Source organism: Pyxicephalus adspersus, chromosome 4 (genome assembly GCF_032062135.1).
Source record: "Pyxicephalus adspersus chromosome 4, UCB_Pads_2.0, whole genome shotgun sequence".
In the NCBI taxonomy this organism is placed as follows: Eukaryota; Metazoa; Chordata; class Amphibia; order Anura; family Pyxicephalidae; genus Pyxicephalus; species Pyxicephalus adspersus.
The window spans coordinates 48,538,600-48,563,749 of record NC_092861.1 but is presented as its reverse complement, the minus strand read 5'-3'; the positions used below and the strand labels follow the sequence as shown (position 1 = coordinate 48,563,749).

At 37.0% G+C, this 25,150-nt stretch overlaps 1 protein-coding gene across 1 annotated transcript in view; it reads left to right on the top strand.

Annotated features, from left to right (window-relative positions):
• The first annotated feature begins 4,267 nt into the window (after positions 1 to 4,267).
• Positions 4,268 to 25,150, top strand: part of SLC7A14 (solute carrier family 7 member 14) — a 42,700-nt gene continuing 21,817 nt past the window's right edge. The window contains exon 1 of the mRNA XM_072408097.1: positions 4,268 to 4,329. The gene's annotated coding sequence lies outside the window, so the exon portion shown is untranslated. The remainder of the gene's footprint in view (positions 4,330 to 25,150) is intronic.

The following is a 25,150-nucleotide window of genomic DNA, read 5'->3' as shown; positions in this document are numbered from 1 at the left end:
TTTCATTGCACAACTGAAGATTACTCTCAATCATTTCCTTCATGATTGCCAAGTGAAAGGTGTTTAAATTGTTATGTAGTGTGAAAGCTGAGAGTTAGAAATATTCGTATTATTGTTGACCTCCTATTCTGAGTTTGGATTTTCAAACTAACTAAGGAACATGCAGGATCCAGGTTCTCTCCTCAAAAGTTTGTAATCCACTGTAATGGATTGATGGACAAGATTGGGAGACCATTGTACACATTTTTGCCTGACATGAGTACAACTGTTCATCTTGGGCAAGAATCATCTGGCATGCGCACATAGCTTGTGGTAGTAATTTTACGCAAATCTTGCCCCTCCCCAAATAAATCTGACTTTTAAATCAAAACACCTAAGTACTACTCTCAAAAGCTCTAAACTTTGATTTTAGCAGTTGGTTGGATCTTCGGAGGAGTTATGAAAATAATAAAATGCTTTGATGAGTGGATATCAATGTGGACAAGTGGGCATTCTTAGGCAAATAGGTTAATTTGCATTAACATATCTCTGCCCTAAATCATGCCCAAATGACTAATTCATGCCCACATGTGACGCTGAACCCCCATCATTAAAAAGACTGAAATCCAATGAACAAGAGGGGGACCATGGTGCTGGATGTCCATCACCTAGGAAATAAGGCAGGTTTTATCTAATGCAGATACAGGAAGTTCAAATCCATGATATAGGCTGGGTATAGGCTGGGTATAGGCTGGATCTTCGGAGGAGATCTTGGTCTTTGTATTTTTCAGGATCTTGGTCTTTGTATTTTTCTATACAGAGTGACTTGAGATTGATAAAAAAAGCAGTAAATGCAGTCTGACAATCCAGATACATAAGAGTTATTTGCACCACATGCAGAACATGTCCTAGATTCCACTTGGCAAATGTGGGACATTTAATACTCGCAACATTAAAATCAATGCATTATTTAGTACTAGTGTTGTGTTATTTGTGTGTTATTTATTGTGTATTAGCTATGCATAGTAAACAGCATCACAGAGCATAACTACTAAGATGTTGAATGTATTGACTGACAAAAGACCAGTAAAAAGGAAGATGAAAGAATGCTTTTTGAAATAACATGATAGCTGCTATTTGGTGCTTTTCATATATTGCTTACATAACCAGCCCATTACTTTTTGTTTCCATTTGGAATCACTGAAAGGTAGGGTATAGTTATGGGATCAGCTTATGTTTAGGGCAGTTCCCTTGTGCAAAAGTAATTGCTAAATAAGGACCTAATATATCAGTTCTTATGTTATATGAAGTGCTGCAATTCTCTGTTATCACTTTAGACATTAATGATTCTCAATAGCAGTTTGTTTATTTAAAGCTTTGCAATGAAGCAAAACGAATAGAAATTCTGGTACACCCTATTTACAATTTAGTAATAGTAATTACCAATAAATATATACCATGTATTTTGAAGCAATTATGACCATATCAAAATTGGAGTTTTCTTTATTTTTTTATTAAAACCATGGAATATATCAACATAAATAAATACATATTTAACATTTTTTTGCCTCCTAATGTTTTGTCTTCCAAATTGAATGGTAGAAATGATACATAAATACATCCGTCCTATTAGGATGTTATTTCCAACCATTTTCAAGCTTGATGCTACCTCAGCTGTATAACAGCGTGTTTGCTCTCTTCCATCATTTCCCGCTGTTTTATCAATATTCTTGTTTGTGAGAGGAGTGTACTTTTCCATACTGTTTTTCTCTATCCTTCTCTGCAGGAGATTTTGCAGCAATAATGTCTCTGTCCCTTGCTGTTTTGTATGGCCAGGTGCTGACACCAATATGGATGGTGATGTCACCTACCATTCATTACATGTAATCCGGGCTGCTGTCTGCAAACTAGTGCTGGTTACCTTAAAATTCAAAAGATCAAACATCAAACTTTAATCGTATATTGCATGACACTTTTATATATGACCAACATTTTCTTTTATTTTAATCTTTCAGTAAAAATAATATAACATTGTTTAGAAAGTGCTAATTCTGAATCTTATCTAACCCTAAATAAAAGTAATTTGATGATACTTGCATGCTCCATGTTTTATTTGCTGTACTTTATTATTTGTCATATGCTTCTTGTAATGATAAAATGCTAGTTCTCTGGGTGTCTCTAGTTTTGGTTCTTTGTAAGCCACAGATCTGGAACAAGCATGTGGCAAGTTAAGTCAGAGTAAAATCAGAACTCATGATCACTGGTAATCACTTTCAAGTCAGTATCTCATATAGCATTAAAATTGGTTGTTTAAAAAATTCATCAGGTAACTGGCAGTCCCATCAAAAGTTCAGCAATCACACCCAATATATTTCTCTCAAAGAAACTATTGAGATAAACTCAACCTTTAGTTTCTCCTATCATTCTCTAGCCCTGTTGAACTGGGACTGTGGGAGGGATGATATCAGCTCATATTCAGGAATTTACACTATACAATATTTATTTGTGTATTAATGATTACAATTGCATTTTATGTTTGTTTTATATCTGCCTAAGAGTCAGCCTTAAAAAGTTTATAATGACCCTATTCACAACACCTGCACAGCCCTCCCAAAAACAACAAAAGTAAGCAGAATTACTAGTACACATGATGCTAAAATATTATTGTATGCCTCAAAGTTGTACTTACAGCCTAAGCAAATAATCAATCATCATCACCTAAGTTCAGTGTTCCACATTGAGCAGCATTGAATATAAAAGTTTCATAGTGGTACCCTGATATTTGAGGCACGGTCTCACCGTTAGTTAAGAGTTCTTTTTGGTTATAGCTTAATGACCCATATATTGCCACCCAACTGTGTATGCTTCTAAGAGTAAAAGGTACGTCTTAGGAAGATATCTTGAGTTTCGTTAGACACCACACTTAATGACAACTGCCTAAACTACAATACATTTTTGTTGCTGTGGGATTATTCACAATTTTTACACTTTTAGATACACATTGCGCTTTTACACAGCCTTCTCCATTTGGTCTATCCTCTGCAAAATGTGTTTGTTTGAGCCCTCATATAAATAAATGTCATTCTCTGCTTATGTACAATACAATATTCTCTTTTATAGTCTTTTTGGGGATAATGCAACAAGCTTTGGACATCCAGATTGGGGGATTTTCTGCCATTCCTCCTTGCAAATCCACTCAAGCTCAGTCAAGTTGGCTGGGGATATATATGTCTATGGACAGTTGTAACCGGCTATTAGAAAAGATGTGGGCTAAGGAATGGAGGGTTTATCCCAAAGCTCCACAAACTTATTAACTTCTCTAAATCAGTCAAACCCCAGAGTCCCTCAGCATGTGTATGTGGTAATCCTAGATGACAAAGTCCTGGGAAAGTTTTCATTTAATTAAATAAATATATTTGTACTACAATTAAGTTATTAAAAAAATGAAGTTTAATTGCTATATCATTTAAGTCCAAAATGTCTTGGAATTGCTGCACTCATAACTTAAAAAAATATCAGAGTGCAAATGAGTAAATGAAGTCAATTAGAAACAACAAAATCTTAAAATGGTAAATTAAAAAAGTTATTCTAAATTTTTTTTTTATAAGGAGTGGAGTAGCTGCTGGCACTGTGGAGTAGAGCACACTGACTGCTGGCACTGTGGAGTGGAGTAGCTGCTGGCACTGTGGAGTAGAGCACACTGACTGCTGGCACTGTGGAGTGGAGCACACTGACTGCTGGCACTGTGGAGTGGAGTAGCTGCTGGCACTGTGGAGTAGAGCACACTGACTGCTGGCACTGTGGAGTGGAGTAGCTGCGGGCACTGTGGAGTAGAGCACACTGACTGGAAGTGTCACCTGGTGTTTTTTCACGTTTACATGTCACTATGATAACTGTTTCAGCGGCGGTGGCATGCGCTCTTTGGGTGGCGACGTTCACTTTGCGGGCGGCGGTTGTGGTAAGTGCGCAGGTTGGTTCCATGCATAATTACATCCTTCGTTTAGTATATAGGATATTAGTAAAGCATATATAGGCCAATGGACCTCTTTAGTTACTCTTTATGCATGGTGTATTTTGTAATAGTCCTCCCCTTACTTTTCCCCATTTAGCCCCTCTTCTTCTCCCCCCAAGCAGCTGCCTTGCTCCCTGTTTGCATTCCCTGACAACTTGAGCCCCCTGTCCCCAGGGTAATGTGATGAATAATGCATGTGTCTGAGGCCACGTGACCCAGGTTGAGTCTGAATGATTCAGGACCTGTGCGTGCACATCCTGCTGACTCCGCCCCCTCCCTGGCAGCCGCACAGACAGGAGACATGGAGCTCAGCTCTGCCTGCTGATTCCCAGGACTCGGTGAGTGTATGGGCGAATATCACCCTAGCCATCCTGATCCCATGCTATGCCTACCCCTCTACTTGTCAATATATATATTTCTGTGACACTGGGGGGTTAACCCATGTCTATCCTCTGTTCTGCAGCTTTTCTTAGTGCCATCTGTCTTATCCCTATCAGTGATGCTTGCACTGTATGCTGCATGTAGAACATTTTATTTGTCTTGTCCTTTTAATAAAATGCTGTAGAAGGGCGTTTACTCATGCAGCTTGTACTTAAATATCAGTGTGTCCCAAAGGAAGGGGACTTGTGTAGTCCCAGAGCATCCCCAGCACTGTGTAGGAGGAAGTGTCATTTACCTGGGGTCACTCATACTATCCTGCACTATGGCTATCCTTATCTAGGGATAAAAAAAATGCATCTGCAGTGATGAGATATGGATCATGTAGAGAGATGGAGATATGATTATGAATCTCTAATAGGAAAACAAATCTTTCTCCTTTATAGTTGCAATATAAATCCTGTAACCTGGTTGGTAATACAAGATTCCTTATATTGTCCTATATTCCATGTAATCAGAGGATGCCTGGGGATGACCACAACAAACAGATCATTAGATCATGTCTGGGTTTGCTGCATATACAAGTTTTATCATACTGCAAGCCTACTCCTGCTTGCAGCAATCACTTGTCTTTGTTCCAATAAAACTAGGGTGATCATATAATAAATAATAAAATATCAAAGATCAAATTAGGAGATTGATTGAAAGTTCTATGAAGCCTCTGTATTTGGAGGTATTTTCCAGCAGTACAGCAGTGATAGTTATAGCCCTGGTCCCCGGAGATCTGCATGTAACAGGTGTATTATAAATCCAAGCACTGACATTATACCAGTATCATACAGAAGTCTGCACATGGCATTTGGTACCTACCTGGCTAATTGCACAGTTCATTGACTGGCACTCGGAGCCCCACCAGGATAAAATGTTGCTTTCCAGAAACATCATTGTCATTATTGTGTGAGAAGTGTTTTCAGTTGTAGCTGAGAGGTGGTTATTAGGCTTTAGACTTAATTGACATGGCATAGTGTTTTCTGGCAAGACGGTTCATTTTGTCTGTCATAAGAACATTCATCAGCTCTAGGGAGTTCTACTTCCATCTGCAGCTCCCAGAGCTTCGCTATTGATGGTCTATGGGCGTTTTCTGGAGCTGTCCGAGGTGCTGAATCCCCTGCGTTACCCCTAATCTGGCACCTGGTACTGTATACATACACACAAATATTTATATATGTATATATATCCTTCACAAGGCAAGTATTTGCTGCTCTTTATATTTTTACATATCAGTAATCTTGTTTTCAGTGTCGCCTGATACATCAACAAAAGATTATTGTGATTGTATCTGTCAAAGGAAACGGTTTGCTGTATTTTCTGTTATTCTTCTGTAGTCCTTTATCGCTGGCATTGCTTCTTTTATTCTATTCTTTTATTGTTTCTATGAAAATATTTAAAAAACATGAATGCTTAGCATTGACTGACATGAGTTATGTATATAGGACCAGAGATTGCATTTAAAAACTTTTAAAGGTAACCTGTGCAGAGAGAAATGTATGTTTGCTGAGCCTTGCTTTTAGAAAAACACAAGTTATATGGTTGTCTAGCTGATCCAATTGGTTCAATGCTTTGCGGTGACTCAACCATAATAAATATGTCAATTAGGAGTTCTGAATTCTCTCCAACTTTACTGGCTGTATGATTGTTCTGGTGACGGGAGGCACTGAAGTCGCAGACAAGCAGTGAATTAGTATTTTTATGATGTGGTGTTTGGTAACTGCCTTCATATGTATGACAGAACCAGGCATAATCTTTAATTCCTGTTTATACATAAAGGAGGATTATATCTAAAAAGTAAGGAATTGCAACCAGCCAGGTTCTTTAACCTAAAATAACCTTACTTGCCTCATTAGGATTTTTTTATTTGCACTCACCTGTCCTCACTCTGGCAAGGATGCCGCCATCTGTACCCAATATTCTTCATGAAGGTATGTTTTTGGTCATCTTAATTTGGCTGGACCTGGGGGATGCCAAAATACCCAGTACATCCCTGGCAACCATGGGCTAAGGTGCCTAACGTCTGTCCATTTCTTCATTAAAATTTCGCCCTAAACTAAACCAGGTATGAGAGAATACCAATTGCCTGGCTCTCTTTGGCTTTGTTGATCTATGACAATAATTTGGGTTAAAAATTGAATACAGGACACTGTCTTTGCAAACTTCTTTTAGGTTTACCCCTTAAAAAGTCCCCAGTGCTATATCATAGAAAAAAGGAACGTCCAATGCTTCCCTAAATCTGGAAACATTTTGTTCTGGGAGGAAAACAGGCAACCATGCATATGGTTATTACAGCTTTTAGTAATAAAAGTTGCTATCACCTTAGAAGTGGTGTATGGTTAAAAAGTGACAATATTTTCAGCTATTCTGAATAGAAAAATGTACGTTATATAGAAATAAAAGTGCTTGTTCACCTCTTGATAAATAATACTCAGTATACAGTTATAATATTGGCCCAGTAAGTTATGCAGGTAATAAAAGGAATATAATCTTCAGTATAGTGTAATTGATCACTTCTCAATGGATATTTGATGCCGCTGAATGACCTTTATTACTTTCCCATTGAAACTTAAGCATTTGAAAGGAACATGATCAGAAACTTAGCTGATGGCAGTGTCTAAACAAGAGCAAGGGTATCACAGAACAAAACCGAACACTAACCTTGTATACCAACCAGACTTCATTGCATCAAGATTTAGTATTTCTGTTATTCTTCACTGATAACTGATTTTTCCTAAGAGTGTTATGGGAATGATGAAATGTTCATCCAGTGTTTAACAAGGATTCCTCTGGGTATTTCGAAGTTCTAAAGCTAGCAGCTTAATTGGCTCCTGACTAAAATAGCCACAAAGTTCCTGTGGGGCAGACATGGAGTAGACTTTTCTAATTTGGTGGTGAGTGTTGTATTTGTGTCCATGAAACCATAAGAAAAATAGTATTAATAATGTGTACTTTATCACTAACCTAACTGTAATTTAGGATCTATAATGTATCAGTAAATATAAAGATTCAACAATGAATGTCATGTTTATAAAAGGCTAAATAGCAGTGACATAGATACTCCTCTTAATGTGTTCCAAGGAAGGGCTGTGAATACTTGATCAAAATGTATTTCTCAAAATTCTACTTTCTGTGCAAAGTGAAATTGGAACCCTATTAGCTTTCACATTTGGGGCAAGCTATGGAGAACACTTCCCTATGCCTATCATTTACCTGTATGGTTACAGGATAAAAACCAACATTTGTGAGTGAAAGAGTTACCTGTAATGAACTCAGTTCATACATATAATGCCTGCTACAACATCATCATTGTTTTCCATATCCCCAGTCTTGCCTGTTTTGAAACTGCCCTAATTTTGCTTGTCCTATATAAAAGGAAAAATGTAAGTGCCACTTTTGATTTCACAGAAATTTGCTTTCTGACCCATAAGACCCCAGACCTTGCCGATCTTTCCTACATACCAGGGGTGTCCAAACTTCTTGCAAAGAGGGCCAGATTTAGTGAGGTGAAAATATGTGTGGGCCAACCATTCAGCATGTACTCAGGGTTAGTGTTGGCGTGGTCTGCGCAGATCCTGCCCTGCCTACAGATGCCCACCAGGGTGATGTGAGGGATTCCCTGTGCACGGAGCCTGGCGTCAGTGCAGGCTCCGTGCAGAGAACATTCTTGGAATCAGAGTGGGCTCGGTCCGTGTGGGTCCCGCACAGCACATGCCCACTATAATGACGTAGGGGATTCCCTGTGCACACATGGGGACTCCCGTCCTGCCGATTATGCCTGCCGAGTAGTGAGCCGATGATTGCACAGCGGTTGATCAACTGTTATGAAATATAAAATAGCTTTTTTGTACACTTGTATTTTTTACTGTGGCCAACAGTTCTGGCGGCCTGCATAATATTGACTTTAGGGTGCGGGCCGGTGGACATGCCTGCTCTATACTATGTCCCTAACTCACACACACCTCATTTCCCAGTATTAATAGTAGTAATGAGATGGCCTCTCCCTTACACCCACAGTTTTTCTTACTATAGCCTTCATTCAGAACACCCCTTTAACTCTGTCTGCTTTTCTCTCAGGGTTACCCCCTTCTTTTGTAGAAAGACACCTTTTTACTGTGCAATAATTAAAACCAACTGAACACAGACAACTTTACACTCTAAAGTCTCTTTACCTTTGTGGGTCTGCTGGACTCACGTATTCCATTTCCCCTTCCAGTACACACATACACTGTACACACTTTCATCTCCTATGTGCCGATATCTTCTATCTTTTTTTGTCTTTCATTGCCAGGGTGGGCAAACTATATGACTCGGGCCACAATCTAAAAAAAAATTTGACGGGCTGGGCCGATGGGAGAGTAGGCGGGGTTATGCCATCATGATGCCACTGAACGTGACGTCATGATGGCATAACCCCGCCCACTCTTTCATCGCAGATCTGAGCCTGCGATAGGAGAGTGGGCAGGTTGTGTGCAGAGACACAGCACGCTCGCTCTCTCATGGCAGGCTCAGATCTGGGGGACATGTTCCGCAGCTCTGGCGCCCCAGCGGGGTCCTTCTCCTGACCCTGCTCAGGGTGGCACCGGGCCGGAGAAACATCCCTATTGGACCGTAGTTTGCCCATGCCTGTCCTATGCTTACTCACATCTTCCACAATCCTCTTACACATAAACTGCACATGGCCACACCTTCACGTATCATAACTTATATGTTCCCCTCTCCCACAGATACTGACCACAATCATACCCTATATATGGCCCACATTTCTCTGCCACATGTAAACCCTGCACACTTTATTTCCACACATTGTCCACCCTCTTACGTCTGCCATACCATACCATCCTGACTTATGACAATGCAGTGGGAATAGTTCGGGGACTTATCAGCCTATGATGTTGCAGGCTAAATATGAAACTACAGGCATGCCATGCACAAGTATGGCAGCCTGTAAGGCTGATTACAAGATGAAAAACTTAAACTGACAGAATAGATCTTCTTCCTTGGCGGCATGATCAGAGGACTACAGGAATCCAGTGTACTTGCCAGTTTCCCCAGATATTTAGAGGGTCCTAATCGTATTATATAGAGTAAAGGAAATATGTGTATTATGGAGGACAAAGGAATGTAGAGCCAAAGTTTCAAAACTAAAATTTACATACACTTTTATGGTGCCATAAAGACTTTTGCTGTTTATGTTTTTAATGGCAATTTGCCTCTGGTAATGTATGCTCTTCCTATAAATACATTTATAAAAGTTTTAGCTTACTGAAAGGATAAAGTTAGTGGCTATGTTGTTTAGTGAATGCCAATGGATTAACTGGAGTCTTCTTTACAGACTAGAAAGTGTGTCACTTGCATGTTAAGTAATATTAGGTAATTGGACAATTAGACCATCCCCTGGTAGTAATTGCTCCCACATAATGACTATAGCTGGTAGGTAATGCACTCCATTGTCATGTTTTATAGTTAATGGTTATTAGGAAGCAGTGGAATACCACAAACTCATTTCTGTAGAGAGTAGATGTCTATATATCTATTGTACTTTATATTTCATCTAGAGCTGCATAAACCTGTTTAAGACTCTAAAAGCAGCATCATTTTTCAATAAAGCCATGTTGAGTGCAATGCTGGTATCCAGAATGCAGTGCATTTACCCATAACATCAGAATAATTTATTTTTACTGTAGTCAGATATTTGAAGGCGTGGTGTATGGTTGGTTTGTACAAGCTATTGCTTTTTGCTGATTATTAAATACGCTAAATCGCCTTGCTAGTTAAACATTCAGAATGCTTTTTTCATTAGTTGGGTTTGCAAGGTAAATATCCGACAGCTGTGGTTTTATTATTCCTACTCTCTATATAGTATTCAAAAGCTGCCTTATTAGGTGAACCTGCATGAATGAGTTAGTGAGGACATTGACCTAAAAGCAAAAGAGACAAATGTCCTGGCAGATGGCTTGGAAACAATAGGTAAACGGATCCCCTTCTTTTGTCTACCTTTGTCACTACAGCCATATCAATCTATGTCATTATTCTACGTTACATCTCTGAAAAGGCAGTTGGCTTTATGAGCTTTTCTTTTATAGTAGAAATGCAAAGTATATTTAGGATACTGCTTAGTTTTATTACTTATAAAGCCAATCACCTAAAATTTCATGTGAAGATAATTGAAACAAAAATGTTGCTTATCTTTTCAGCTTTTGTTAAAAAAATACTTGGCGATTCTGCCAATAAGGTCCATGATCAAGTAACAGGGTGACAATGCTTTGTCCTAATTTATAAATTAATCTTTAAACTTAAAGATCTTAAATCTCTATAAACAACTGGCATAGTGTGTTACTCATCAAAAGGTCATTGCTTTATCATTCTCAATGTGAACTGAGATTGACCAATGTACTTAAAAGTTAACTATTAAAAATATGGGCAATATACTTAATGTACCTAAAAGTTATTAGGTAGACATGGGCAAAATGTACAGATAGATAAGTTCAGGGTTGCTCATCTTTGACAATCATCTGTACAAAAATATATATGCCTTTTTAGTGGTTTAAAAACCTATTGTATGTTAAATTGTAAACTATTCCCACCATGCACTCTGCAACAATGGACATCACATTTAGTTAGGGGTATATTTATAAAGTAGTGAATTTGACATTCTCTGAAACATTTCCATGTGTAGAGTCAATTACTGCCTTTAAAACACATGGACGCTGAAAAATCTCCACCAGGGAATGTTGTCGGGAATATCAGATTCACTGTTTTATAAATTGAACCCTCATTGTCATAGGTAAAGGAACACCCAATTGTCATAAAAAGATGCCAAAAAGATCTTTTTATGACAACAGGACCCTTTATACGAGTGAGTATGGTTTAGACCATAGCCATAGTCACCACACACACCAGGGTCACATAGGAGTATAAGACACATACTAGTAAATAAAGGTTAAATGCTTTTCTATTGATTTTAATGTATTTGTAAGACAAATTAAAATCCAAAATATTTTAGATCAGTTGACATAATGAGGTAGAACATCTTCTAAGTGTTTTTTATACAGATGTGAACTATCAGACATGCTCATCCAATATTTAGGTGACGTACTGAATTTATTTCAAGCATGGAGTCTGAGTTACACATCCAAAATGTGATATGCTAAGAGCTTTTGCAGAGTCTTATGTGCAAATAATCAACTGAAATATGAACTCTCAGTTATAAAAAAAGCTTTCTTAACATTTTATTGGATCATTACAAAGTCAGTTGGTGAATAGAAGAAACACACTTTTGGCCAAAGCCCTCAAATTCTGACATAAAATGTAAACTTTCTTTGAGAAGGAAAGCGAAGTAGTAAACAGATAAATTCTCTTTTACAATGTTTAATATATTATACAAGTTGCATAATACAGTCAGCTGCAGCAACTATATTTTCTTGGAATACATTCAGATACTTATTGATACTTAAGCCAGCTGTTACCCAGGTGTTTTTGTTCATATGTTTTCTGTATTTACCTTTTGTATTATTGCATTTACATTACAAAATCAAAATGTTTAACAGCTGATTGCTGTTCTCAGAGGATGTTTTACAAACCTAAATCTGTGACTTAAGGCTGGACTCCAGGCAGATGTAAAAACTTACACTGTATTCATTTATGTATTATCTATCTATAATATTTTAATCATTTGATCCATAGTATATGCAACACCTGTTAAAAGCAAGTTCTTTGAGCCATTCAGGGCATTATTACTTTCCATGAACTAATATTGTGAATGCATTTAAAGCTGAGCCTCCACCTTATCTTAGGTCTTGCACAGTTGCACAGGATTCTTTGTAGCGCACCCCTTTCATTCATTCGGGCTGATTTATTAAAGCTCTCCAAGCAAACCTGAAATGAAAATTAAATAAAATAATTTCCTATTATTTGGCAAATGTTTTCAATCCTGTACCAGATACATTCCAGGTTTACTGGATTGCCCAGGTTCTCCCATGATAGACTATCTTTATCAGTCTTGGAGAGCTTTAATAAATCAGGCCAATTAAATTTCAGTCCTTTCAACCATGGAGGTTAGGCACCACATGGGACTGTTACCTAGGACAGTCTGCAAGCAAAAGCACCATGATTAGAAACTTTCTATCCTCTAAATTAACATCCACCTATATAGGAATGTGGGTATTTCCATAACTCTTCACAAGAGCCAGTGTAATGAAAATGGAAAGATTTTATTTAAAATGTAATGATTATGTTGAGAACCAAAGAGAAATCATGGAAGACAAAACATTATGTTCAACTTCAGGGAAAGGCAGGGAGGACCTCATCTTGGTGCTGCTGCTTCTTTGTCACATTTGCAGTGTAGGATGAATCCTTGACTGTCCTGTTTTGCTAAACTGCAATAACCATATTGTGTGGTAAAGGTGATTGAACCACAAATACACCAGTAGAACAATTCACACATATTTCAGCAGTACATTAGGCTGACTTTACCATATATACATGATTTTACCTTAGATTTTTTTATTTTGATTTTTTCTATGACATTTATTACTTTTACCAGAAACTAAATGGACAAGGAAACATACCTTACCACAATCCCACTACAATATAAATGGCTTTGCTATTCCATGTAATTTTTATGTTTGAATTTTAAGGTAGCAGTAGTCTTTCTAAAAACCGGTGAAGAATGATAAACTGTAAAACAACTATGTGTTGTTTTGTATGTATGTATGTATGTATTTGTATGTATGTATCTATATATATATATATCTATATATATATATATATATATAATCTTTTTGTGGTATGAAGACCAATTCTGGCCTTAATAATGGTTGCTGGGAGCACACTATACACCCCGGCAGAAACATTTATCATTTGCTGTTGTCAAAGCCACCCCAGGAGACTTTCTCCTCACCCACCCAGCACAACCCACACTCCAACCAAACCAATTGTTTATTGACCAATATCCATCTGCTCCTAAACACAGCATTTAACAAGCTCTTCATTTCACAGGAACTATAGGAATCCGATTGACATCTATCTCAATATCATTCCCATCCTCCATTTCCTCTGTGGGTGTCTTCACCAACTATGTTACTACAAGTCTGCAATGTTCTACATGACTACAAGATGGCCTTACTGAGTCTGGCACATAACAGACATAGGGGTTAGAGGGCACAGCTCTGATGTGATGTAGTAATATTCATTGTAAATAAATATATGAGTATTCTGTTTCTGGTAAAATAGCACACTGAGTAATATGGTCACACTGTCCTTATTAACATGGCTTGGCTGACTGATAATATGGTCACGCTGCCTCTGGTAACATGGCTTCACTAGAAGTATCATCTGGTAGCGGAATAATATTCTGAGTGTTGCTGCATGGTACCCTTCCCTGATGTTGATCTAGGTTTTGTAAAATGAGAGGTTTGGTGACATAACTAACATAATAAAAAGAGTAGGTTAGGTGTTGGATCCAACCTATACATCCTAAGATTCCAAAATCCACACAACTATCCAAACTTTGATCAACATACTGGGCCTGGTTTACCAAAGCTCTTTAAGAGTAGAGAAGATGGACTATCATGAGAGAACCTGGGTGAACCAGAAAACCTGGAATGGATCCTGTCAAGGATTGAAAACATTTACCAAATAATAGCAAATGGTTTTAGGAAATCCTTTACAGGTGATAGATCCTATACTGAACTCTTTTGTTTGTCTTCGCACCTCTGTGGCAATCTCCTTTTAAGTTCATCCTCAGATCACAACTATAACCCCTATGAAGAGCAGTTGCCTTTAGCCTCAAAGCAAGTTTTATATCCAGTACATCATTTTGTTTTATGTCTCTTGGTACCGGTTGCACTAGTTTGTCAGAGCTCTGCTCATACCAGTAACATCTTTGGTAACTTATCTGGTCCACTCTGACCCTCCTCTGTCACCTCATTGGTTAATGGCCTCATCTGCTCACCCCTTTTGGGGACTGACCAATGTCAATGCACAATTCAAGTCTACCTCCAACGTAAGAACTAATATCCCTGTAAGTAACTTTACACATAATCTGTCATACTGACTAATGTTACTGTACTTTTTTGGTCAAAAACAATTACACCGCTGACTAATGTCACTAACTAGCAGAAGTAGCTCTGTTTCATTACAGGACAGCACACAATATTAGGTTTTTGACAAATATGTATTTTTTCCAAGTTCATGAAAAACAAAATATCATCCAATCAGATTTTTTTCTCTATTATTTATGGCCTAATTAATTTTTTTTTCGATATATAAATAGACAGGTGTTGTTGCTTCCATCAAAGCTTCAAAAAGACACTTAGATGTTATGATGTATTACAGTCTATTGAAATTGGTAAAACTAAAATTACATAAAATGTCATATTGGTTACACAAGATGTTTTTTTTTTAGCATCACTAGATGGACAAGATTTTATTTGATTTACAAAAGAGTGTTAATAACTAAGAGCTAAGAAACTCGCTCATGGAAGGATTGTCCTCCCACTATATTAGAGCATTGCTACAAATTGCAAAATACACAATAGAGAAACCAGTTGATACAAAGGGTCTGATTTATTAGAGCTTTCCAAAACTGGACAAGATAGACTTTCATGGGAGAACCTGAGTGATCGAGCAAACCTAAAATAGATGTGGTAGCAGGACTAAAACATTTGCCAACTAATAGCAAAAGATTTTTAAGAAATCCATTACAGATTTGCTCTATTACCTGGTTCTCCCATGATGGTTCATCTTCTCCAGTCTTGAAGAGCTTTAATAAATCAGGCCCAAAATATTAACTGAGTTACTTACATTACATTAACTATTAATAAAGAAATATACATGTGACTTAGGACACCAAACTTTACACTCTGTCACTGATCAACATTAATGGGAATACAAAATACATCATATAATATACTCATAGTACAGCTAAAACAATATGACATCACATCAGTATTGGATTTGCTTTTAGTTATAATATTTTTAATTTACAGCATCATAAAATATTATTCCTAACTCAGGGTAGCCAGTAAAGATCAGCTTTCTATGGGCACTTTGATATTATTTTTTATTTGAGGTTGAAGTTATTTCATTATACATTACAGAACAGTTATTAGTATTTGGCATGACTATTATTGCTGACTTTCTTGAGAGCCGTACTTGTCCTGCACAAAGCCAATTATAGCCCTTTGTCTTCTTCTTTGTTGTTTTGACAGAAATATTTAACTGAGTGACTTTTTGTGGTTTCTTGTTTCAAGTTTATAACTGCTGTGAGAAATAAAACATTGCTTAATGTTATAGCCTGTTACACTGGACATATTCTGACATTATGTAGAAAAGTGCCCACAGAATATTCAAGCATCAGAGAACATACTACTGCCTATCAAATACAAAGAATGACAACATTACTTATCTGTAGGAATCGGCACACAGAGAATATTTCCATAATGTTTCCATTATTCTTGAACAAATACCATTGACACTATTCTGTTCAATGAAGACATGTACTAAGAGCGATATGGAAGCTGCCACTGGTGACCCCGCTTTTTGGAAATGCTAGTTGTTTTGAAGATTTTACAGCTTTGGTACTTTTCATGTCAATGACCTGTATAGTCATAAATTGTGACTTCACTGTCTCTAGTGCAAGGCGCTGATTCTGTTTTTAATGGAATTTCAGATTGTATGTTTTACAAGTGCTTCTACAAAAAAATAGATATTCGTTGTTAAGACTATTGCAAAATAGGGAACACTTTTTTAAATCTTAGGGCCATTTCAGACCTTCTGAACTTCAGTCCCAGCCATTCCCATTAAAATGAATCAGAAGATGAAAATCAGAAGCTGTGAACCATTTTGTGCATGCTGTGGATCATTTGTCTCTCTAGAACAAATATATACTGTGGATAACAACTAAAGTATCCACCAACTAATATTAAGGTCTATATATTTTAACAAGTATTGATAAGATAATTTAAATCAAGAGCAGTCAACTGGTTTGCATGAGCTGTAATAACAGCAGTATGAGTCAACCTGGAACAACTATCCCTAAATATGGTTGGGAGACTTCAACACCATCTGTCTTCTACATATTACACAATGTTCACATTTCTACCCCAGTGATTTGGCAATTCACCTATACAAACTTCCTGACACCAAGGGAGAATATTGTGATTGCAAATTATTCATGCCTCCTGTTCTTGAACTATTAACATCTGGCTTGACACATTCCATGATTTTTAGAATAAAATGACTGTGCTATGTATTTGACCTTAATGCTGGGATTGTTTCTAAAATTCATTAGAAATAAAAAAGTGGATAAATGAGAACCTACACAGATATCAAGGTGATCTTTTCTTACATGGATATCTAAAATTTTTGTAAAAAATCTTTGTAAAAACTTTGTATTCCCTTTATTAAAGCTTACTTTTCAGCAACTATATATTTTGTTACAGATAATAAGAAGTTTTACCTGTTTCAATAATCTATAGTTTATACAGGAACTGCATTTGTCAAACCTTGGTGTAATAAGGAAATCAGAACTGTTAGGCTTTCAATGAAAATATTCCTGTGAGTGTTAAAAGACTCGGAAGCTGTGCCAGACTGGAATTCATTTTACAATCTAGTACTGCCTAGAGATTGGTTTTATAAAAGTACACATATAGAACAGAGAAATTCCTAACTTAAACATGCAAGCTGTTACCTATGTATTCCTCGCATCAGCCCAGAACTACATCAAGGGAGTAAACATTTCCTTTGCATTTGCGAGTTCTGAAAATAATAGAAGCCTCTATGATCAGACAACAATACCGGCCATTAAAATCAGTGCAAATGAAGGGTAGGTAAAAAACAACAAATAATTTGCTAAACTATAATATATTTTTTTTTTTTTGGGGGGGGGGTTACATAAATAACTTTTCATATATTTATGACAGCATTAAAACTGATAAATAAGTATAGAAGAAGAAGTATCTGGCCCCTTCTTTTTTGTAGCTTGCAGAATGCTCTATTGTGAATTATTTAATCTGCTTTGGACACAGTTTTACATCTTGTACCATACACATGTATAAGTGAGTGAGTTACTCCCAATGATGTGACTAAACTAGAGATATATGGCTTCCTAAGTCACACTCTGATCAGTATTTGTATTCTTGATGGGGTGTTTTCTCCAATTTGTTACAATGTATTACTATAGTATCAGTGTGCTGGGCCTATTACATTAGTACAGATAAAGATGGAAGGTCTGTGATGTTATATGCAGGAGGTTTATTATAAATTGCATACTGGTTTAATAGCATTTCACAACTAAAGTATTCATCATAAGGATGTAGCATTGTTGTACAGACCTTACAGTAAAAGATCTGCAGAGGGATTCATTTGGTTGTACTAGAAGCCGAAGTTCTATGTACTCAGCATACCAAGGCATTACATAGTTACTTAGTTAGGAAGGTTGAAAAAATATGTAAGTCCATCAAGTTCAATCATCAGGGAAATAAACATTCTACAAATATATACATACATATATGCGCAATTGATCCAGAAGAAGGCAAATAAACCCTTCCAATTTTCTCCAACAAAAAAAATCTTTCTGATCATGTGAGGCAATCAGATGTTCCCTGGATCAACAGACTGTTGTCTTCACTTTAAAACTTCAATACCCAGGTATATTCTGTGTTCTAGAAAACCATCCAGCTTTTTCTTAAAGCAATTTATAGAAAGAGTTAATATTTCGGAGAGGTTGTATTGCTGTGTTTGAGCCCACTGCCAAGATTTTCCCTTACTTTCTGCCTCTGTGATGAACGTGCAACAAATATGGGGGTTCATTATCATCCGGGCAAAACGACCTAGACAGCAATAAAAAAGATGTCTGTATCACTGCTGGGGACAGTTATCCATCTTGTTTATTTGATCAATGTCAGATCAGAACATGTAGAAAGGGGAAAACTGGTGAAATTACCCAAAAGGGTACAGATTATCAAGCCCTTGCCCTTTTTACCCAGATTTAAAAAAATTCTGACTTGAGTTGGGCTTTAGGGATTGTGTTTAGACACACTGGGTTACTTTTTTACAAGTGCTAGCACATGGCAGGTGTGCCTTTCCCTAAAGATCTCCACTGTGGGGACTGGGGGCATCCATCGCTCATCACAGAGCTTGGTAAGCGGTCACCAACCGGCGGTCCGGTCTTTGAGAAAACCTTTGGTGATCTGCGGCTCTGGCCGTTGCCAGCGGGGTCAGAAGAAGGAGGAATCGCATGCTCAGGGCACTCTCCCATTGCAGGTCTGAGTAGGAGGGTTCTGCCATCGTGACATCACTTTGGGGGAGGTATCATTCTTCCCCTTTGAGTGACACACGGCTCCATGTGCATGCTCGATCCGGAGTCTGTAAATTGAGTGGTCCCTGAGCTCCAAAAAGTTGGCGACCACTGTCTTAACACACTATCCTAGTCTGTGATATTTTTTTCTACACTAATGAGTAGAATTATTGTGTTCTAACCCATGTACCTGCATACACAACCAGATGGACCCCTGAAGTTCAAAACCTCTGATGGGGCTTTTAGGAAGCAGTGCAAGTGAACAGTACAGGGGATTTCCTTAATTGTGATTCTTTTAAATTATATAGGAGAACAGATGTCATGCGTTAACACATTTCTATCAGCATAGTTTAAGCGTAACCGTACCCTTTATTGTAGGAGGTTTCACTGTCATCACCATACATAGACAGTTTTAATGGTTGCTAACTGATATACTTGTTATTTTGTGTGCAATCCCATTATTAAAGTAATGACAAAGAAATTGTACAGTGTGGTTCTCTCAGATGAGACATTATATATTTTACATAAAAAAATACATTTTTCAGCATCAGCTCTTGTGTAGTCACCTAGTCCAGCTGGTGTGTAGGAGTGATGTCTCTACACTGAGCTGTTTAATGTAAAACAAGACTGATAGGCAGGTCTGTGTGCAACCCTGCGTTCCATTCTCCTATGATGTATCCCACAAAGCTGTCCATCACTTATGTTACATTATAAATGTGATATCTGCTTAGCCATTATACAATAATGCACCCTTTTTTGTATTCAGAGTAAGCACATTTTATTTATGGCTAATACGCTGAAAGGAGCTTCTTATTTCACTTTAGTGTGGCTAAATTACTGTGTTGTAGTTCCATTGATTGTATTCTTTTTTTCATGTGTTTACTGTTGCAGCTACAGTACTGTATTTAATAAATCATTCCTGAACTGAAGCACTGAGTTTTTCCCACATTTGAGAAATTTCCTCTCACTTTACAGGACAGAAAGTGAAAACTCTTCCAAATGGGGCCCAAGAAAATCCAAGTTTTAATGACATGATTTTAATGACAAGTATTGTAGTTAACAGTGTATAAGGTTGACATTTCTCATAATATTCTAGTATAAGTTTTATGGCTCTAAAAATGTAAAACATTATTAGCTATAAAGGTCTCATTTGCAGTTTTCCTCACAGGGAGAGGGAAAGTTCTAGCCTTTAATTTAATTTTACTTTGTGTATGTGACCAAGTCTGATTCCTGAGTTTGAGTCAGAAATCTCCTTGATGTCTGACATTCTAGCTGCCTGACCTTATCCTGATAACACATTGATAAATGTTCATTGCAGTAGCAATTATAAGAGTTATGAAAAAAACTAACATCTATTAAGTTTTGTTATTTATTTTTATATTAAAATCCCAAACAAGAAGACAGCAAGTAATATGAAGTTAGGCCATTAATAACTTGGCTAGTGTCAATCCTCCGATGACCTCTCATCTCTGACTGATGGTCATCCAGCAAACCTGGATAGGATTTCTTTAAAATCATTTGCTAGCAAATCTTTTGAATCCTAGACCAGATCTATTCCAGGTTTGCAGGATCACCCAGCTTCACTGATGAAAGTGTATCTTCTCCAGCCTTGGAGAGCTTTAATAAATCAGGCCCAATAGCTGAAATCGTCTAAATGAAAGAGCATGCTTCATGCCATCAACCTTTATTTACTTAAATATATACGCATATATTGTAGTAGAATGAAACGTGATGTCAAAGGGTATCTACCTCTATTTCACCTGGAAAATGCATTAAAGGGCCAGGATAAGGGTGTAAGTTTTGCGCTGTAGATTTGCAGCTCCTTATTTGGGATCCAGGCCCGAAGTGTCCAGGCAGGATCGGGTGGGCTAGGCACTCTATGCCTTTCCAGATCGATTGCTCGGAAGCACCTGGCCTCTGATGATAAAAAGGCACCTGCCTCTGAGTCTGGGGGGAAGTTGTAGCCTGAGGCCAGGTGGGCTGTGTGTAACATGTATGCTCAGGAGGGCTCCCAAAGTCTAGATTTGTGGCCAAAAACTCTGAAGAGAGACAGGAGGCTACATTCTTTTCATGTCATTTTGTGATGACTCTGATCCTCTGCTAGGGAAAACACTGGAGATGATGTTTTTTGAATAAAAGTGGGATGAGCGCACTTAAATGTGAACTAAAATCTGAAATACCTCTCTACAGCGAGTGCATTTTATGCTAATCCCTCAATATATAAATATCTATATATAATGTATATATACAGCATACAAATAATTTCCGTATACGTATGCTTCTTGCATTAAGCATGTACTTTAATTTAGGAAAGTCACCTATGGGCTGTAAGCCAAGGTACAAGATATACTCAACAAGTTTTTTTCTTCAAATAAATCAATAAACCATTTGGCTGGTTTAGAAAATGTGTTCAGTCTGCTAAAGCACAAAGGTGATAAATGCATTGTGCTATTACACTTTCGTTTAGCTGCTTGTTGCAATTCCTTGTTCATTTTTCAGTGATGTTTCACTTTAAACATTTCAGATCATTTAAGCATGAGACATATGAATGTTTTCTGCAGAATTTCAACAAATTCAATTCGTCTTTTACAAAACAAAGACGAATTGAAGTCACATATCCAAGATCTATTAAGAATTTCAATTAACCATGGGGTTTTTGTAAAGAGCTGGAAATCCAGATAGGATAGGAAAAAGAATACAATGGATCAGTTGCACTGGGCAGTCTGCACATAATTGTATTGGTTTGATGGCATAATTTCTCATACTCTACAATGGGTAGATTACATCAATTTCACTTGTACATTTCCATATTAAGGGATATTTGTGAACATTTTTCTGTCTGACTTTTTTTAATAGAGACATCATAATATTTTTTTGTAAAGGAACTGCACTCAGCTGACACCCTGCTATTCTACTGTAAAAAGGCTGTGTGAGGAGATTAATGAAGGTCGGACTTGCACTGGACTGCTTTAATTGTCTGGCAAAGCAGTTCACTTTTCAGTACTGCTATATGTTCCTATACACACCTGCAGCCTATTCCTGTTCTTACTACATTGAGTAGTAATTCTATCAAATTCAGTATATTCTATGTTCTAATCACAAAACTCCTCTGCACACTTTGGTGCCATATTTTGCCCTGCTCAGGTATTTATTCATAGAGTCCAGAGTTTTCCACAAAAGAAGAAATTCAATCCAGGTTTGCTGGATCAACCAGCTTCACTGATGAAAGTGTATCGTCTCCAGCCTTGGAGAGCTTTCATATAATGAAAACGATTGTTGGTGGTGATTTTCAGCTATATTAGGAACAAACTTGCTCTGTATAGACAGGAGGGAGATAAGTCTCAATTGGTAGCTGTCAGCTGTTTAGTGATCCAGCATGGCAGAACACTGAGCAACATCTGGGGAACAGCTGTACAGATGCTACATTTTCACTCAAGATTATTATGAAAGTTTGCCTGGACATCAAAAACCTATGGTCTGTATGTAGCCTTAATAAGTCCTTAGTAAAAACTTACACAGAATTTAAAACTCATTCCCTGTCCTATGTGACTGTGTTCAGCTACTTAGCGTTACATTGTGAAAAGGAGAGGGGAGAATTATATGCACTTCCATAATCAGAAATAACATGTATGTTACTTTGCTTAAGGAAGTGAACTTGAAATCTGTCTGTCTTGAAACACCTGTCTGTCATCCTGAATTACTTGCCAGACCATGGAATCATGCATGTAGGATAAAGCTAGGTATTAACATGGCTTGAGTGGATCTTTACCTATTTTCTGAAGAATACATTTAAAATTCATAAAAAGGACCAAGGGCATGGAGTCAGCATTGTTCCTGATTAGAGGATCTTCAACAAATAATTTGGGTTATACTATAGGTACTTGTTTTGATGACATTGCAATAATACAGATGGCTTTTAAAGCTAAATATCTACCTATATCAGTTCATTAGCTCTGCACATCTTTATTTGTCTAACAAATGACAAATTCAGTTGTAAAAGCCAATTCTCATACTAATAGAAGAATGATCAATGGACCCTATTGCTTTCTAGCACATATGCTCTTTTTATTTATTTATGACTTTTTGTGACGGTTGAGTAAATTCAATGCCAGATGACTTAGTTAAAGTCATAACATTGTCAGATTGCTGAACATCTGTTGCTGGCTTTTGTTGTTAATTTAGTAAGACCAGCTATTGCCTTGGGCTAGAAAATTTTGGAAATGTGTCCTTTTTCTGTTGCATTGGCACATTTTTATATTTATCAAGAGGAAAGTGTCATCTTCGGGTATAAATATATATTGAAGATATTGTGTGGTGTAAAATATTTTTCTGCTAGACGTTTTTGCTAAATGTTGAGGGCCACAAGATAGCTTATAGGGAAATAAAAACATTTTTTTAATGACATATCCAATAGGAACTCATAAGAACTGCAAGTTAAAATCAGAGTCTTGTGGTTAATTAATACAGATTTATGTCTGTTCTGGATATAACCTCTTGTAAATACAGCAATTGTACTGTATTACATGTTTTTCTATGACTTCCATTTATGTTTTTCTGGTTGCCAAAACCTAATTACTCTTGTTTTCACTGTAATTATTCCTTTAGTCTTTGAATTATTTTAGTCCCTCAATTATGTGCATCTGTAGAAGACTGCAGCTGCAATTAACATCTTGGTAACTGTCATTAAATTCATTGCACAGCACAACTACACACATAATAAAAAAAACATCTATGACGAATTAACACGTCAATAGCTAGTTTGGATTTTTGTAACTCATAATGAACATATTGATGATAATTAATCCACAATGATCTTTGGAAAATTATCATGTCAATAGCACATTTTTATTTTTGTAGCACATAGGGAACATGCTGATTATACTTAATCACAAAACTGATTTTAGTTAGCTATTGGTCAATGTTTAGCAAATTGATTTTTAATCTCTGCCATCTGTAAAGTTGGAGGCATTGGGCCTGATTTATTAAGGCTCTCCAAGATTGGAGAGGATACACTTTATTCAGTGAAGCTGGGTGATCCAGCAAACCTGAAATAGATCTGGCCCAGGATTCAAAAGATTTGCTAGCGAGAATAGCAAATGGCTTTGAAGAAATGATTCCAGGTTTGCTGGATCACTGATGAAAATGTATCCTCTTGAGCCTTTTATTAATTAAATTAAAGCTCCAGTCCTTCACATCACTTTTTCATTTCCTTTTTACATTTTTAAAGATAAAAAATAACACATTCCTAAGGTATAGGGTTAAAAAAATATTCTGACAAATTTTTATTCCCCCAATCTGCAGCCTTTATGTTTCCCCCAGGACACATTGTCCCGCTAACATTGTGGGAATTAATGGAATATGAGTCTTTAAGCCAAAAAAACAAACCGTAACAGTTATGTGGACAATAAAAGCTGCAAGGAAAATATAATCAGTCTCTACCAGTTGAGGTACTCTGCTATCACTGAATAAACATTTGGAATAAGGACAGAAAAAAATGATCAACTGTTACTAATTATGAAAGATTTTTTCACAATGTCCCTCCACAAATGGCAAACCTAATCTAATCTAAGCCTCAACTACTCGCTAATGTTTACATTCTTTATTCCCACTCAAAGCTCATGTGTCTCTAGACGGAAACAAGAATTTCTGAGAACAAAGTGCTCATTGTTCACTATAGACTGGGGTAAAACCTGATTTATTATCTTTAAATGTCTGGTCAAAAATTTACAGTTTAAGGCCTTACTGAATAAAAAGCCAGCAATTAGACGGTTAACCAATTTGGGTATTTGGGTGATAGCATGAGCCAAACAGATAGAATTTCAAGAAAAAAGTGCAGTGGAATCCAATGGTTTAGGCATCACTTTCTGGGGACCATTTATCACCGAAACCTTAATGGTTTAAATGGCCTAAAAACATATTTCATGTCATGTCTGACTTGTTGTCTGACTCACGCTTCCTAAAGCAACCTTTTCCGTTTCTCTTTCATTCTTTTTTTCATCTTCTTCCATTTCCATTTCTTAGCAGCCTAGAATAAACCATGAATTTTGCAGTTACTCCTCCACTTAGTCTACATTTCTATTAATATTATTAAACAGGATTTATATAGCGCCAACATATTATGCAGCGCTGTACATTAAATAGGGACTCTGTACAATATAAGAAAAAAAGATCTCGCTTGCTTTAGAAGCTACAGCCTAGTATTGAATACTTTAGCAGGTCATCCATATCCTTTTCCATTAAAATTTTATTTTTCTAGGTTGTGTGATCCTTTGCATTTGAGCCTAAAGCTGCGTACACACTTCCAATTTTTATCGTTGGAAATGAACGACGAACGATCGATTGGTCAAAAATCGTTCGTAAAAAAAGTAACCAACGACGCCGACGAACGAGAATAGTCGCTGGAAATGAACGACCGGACCGGCGGATCGGAT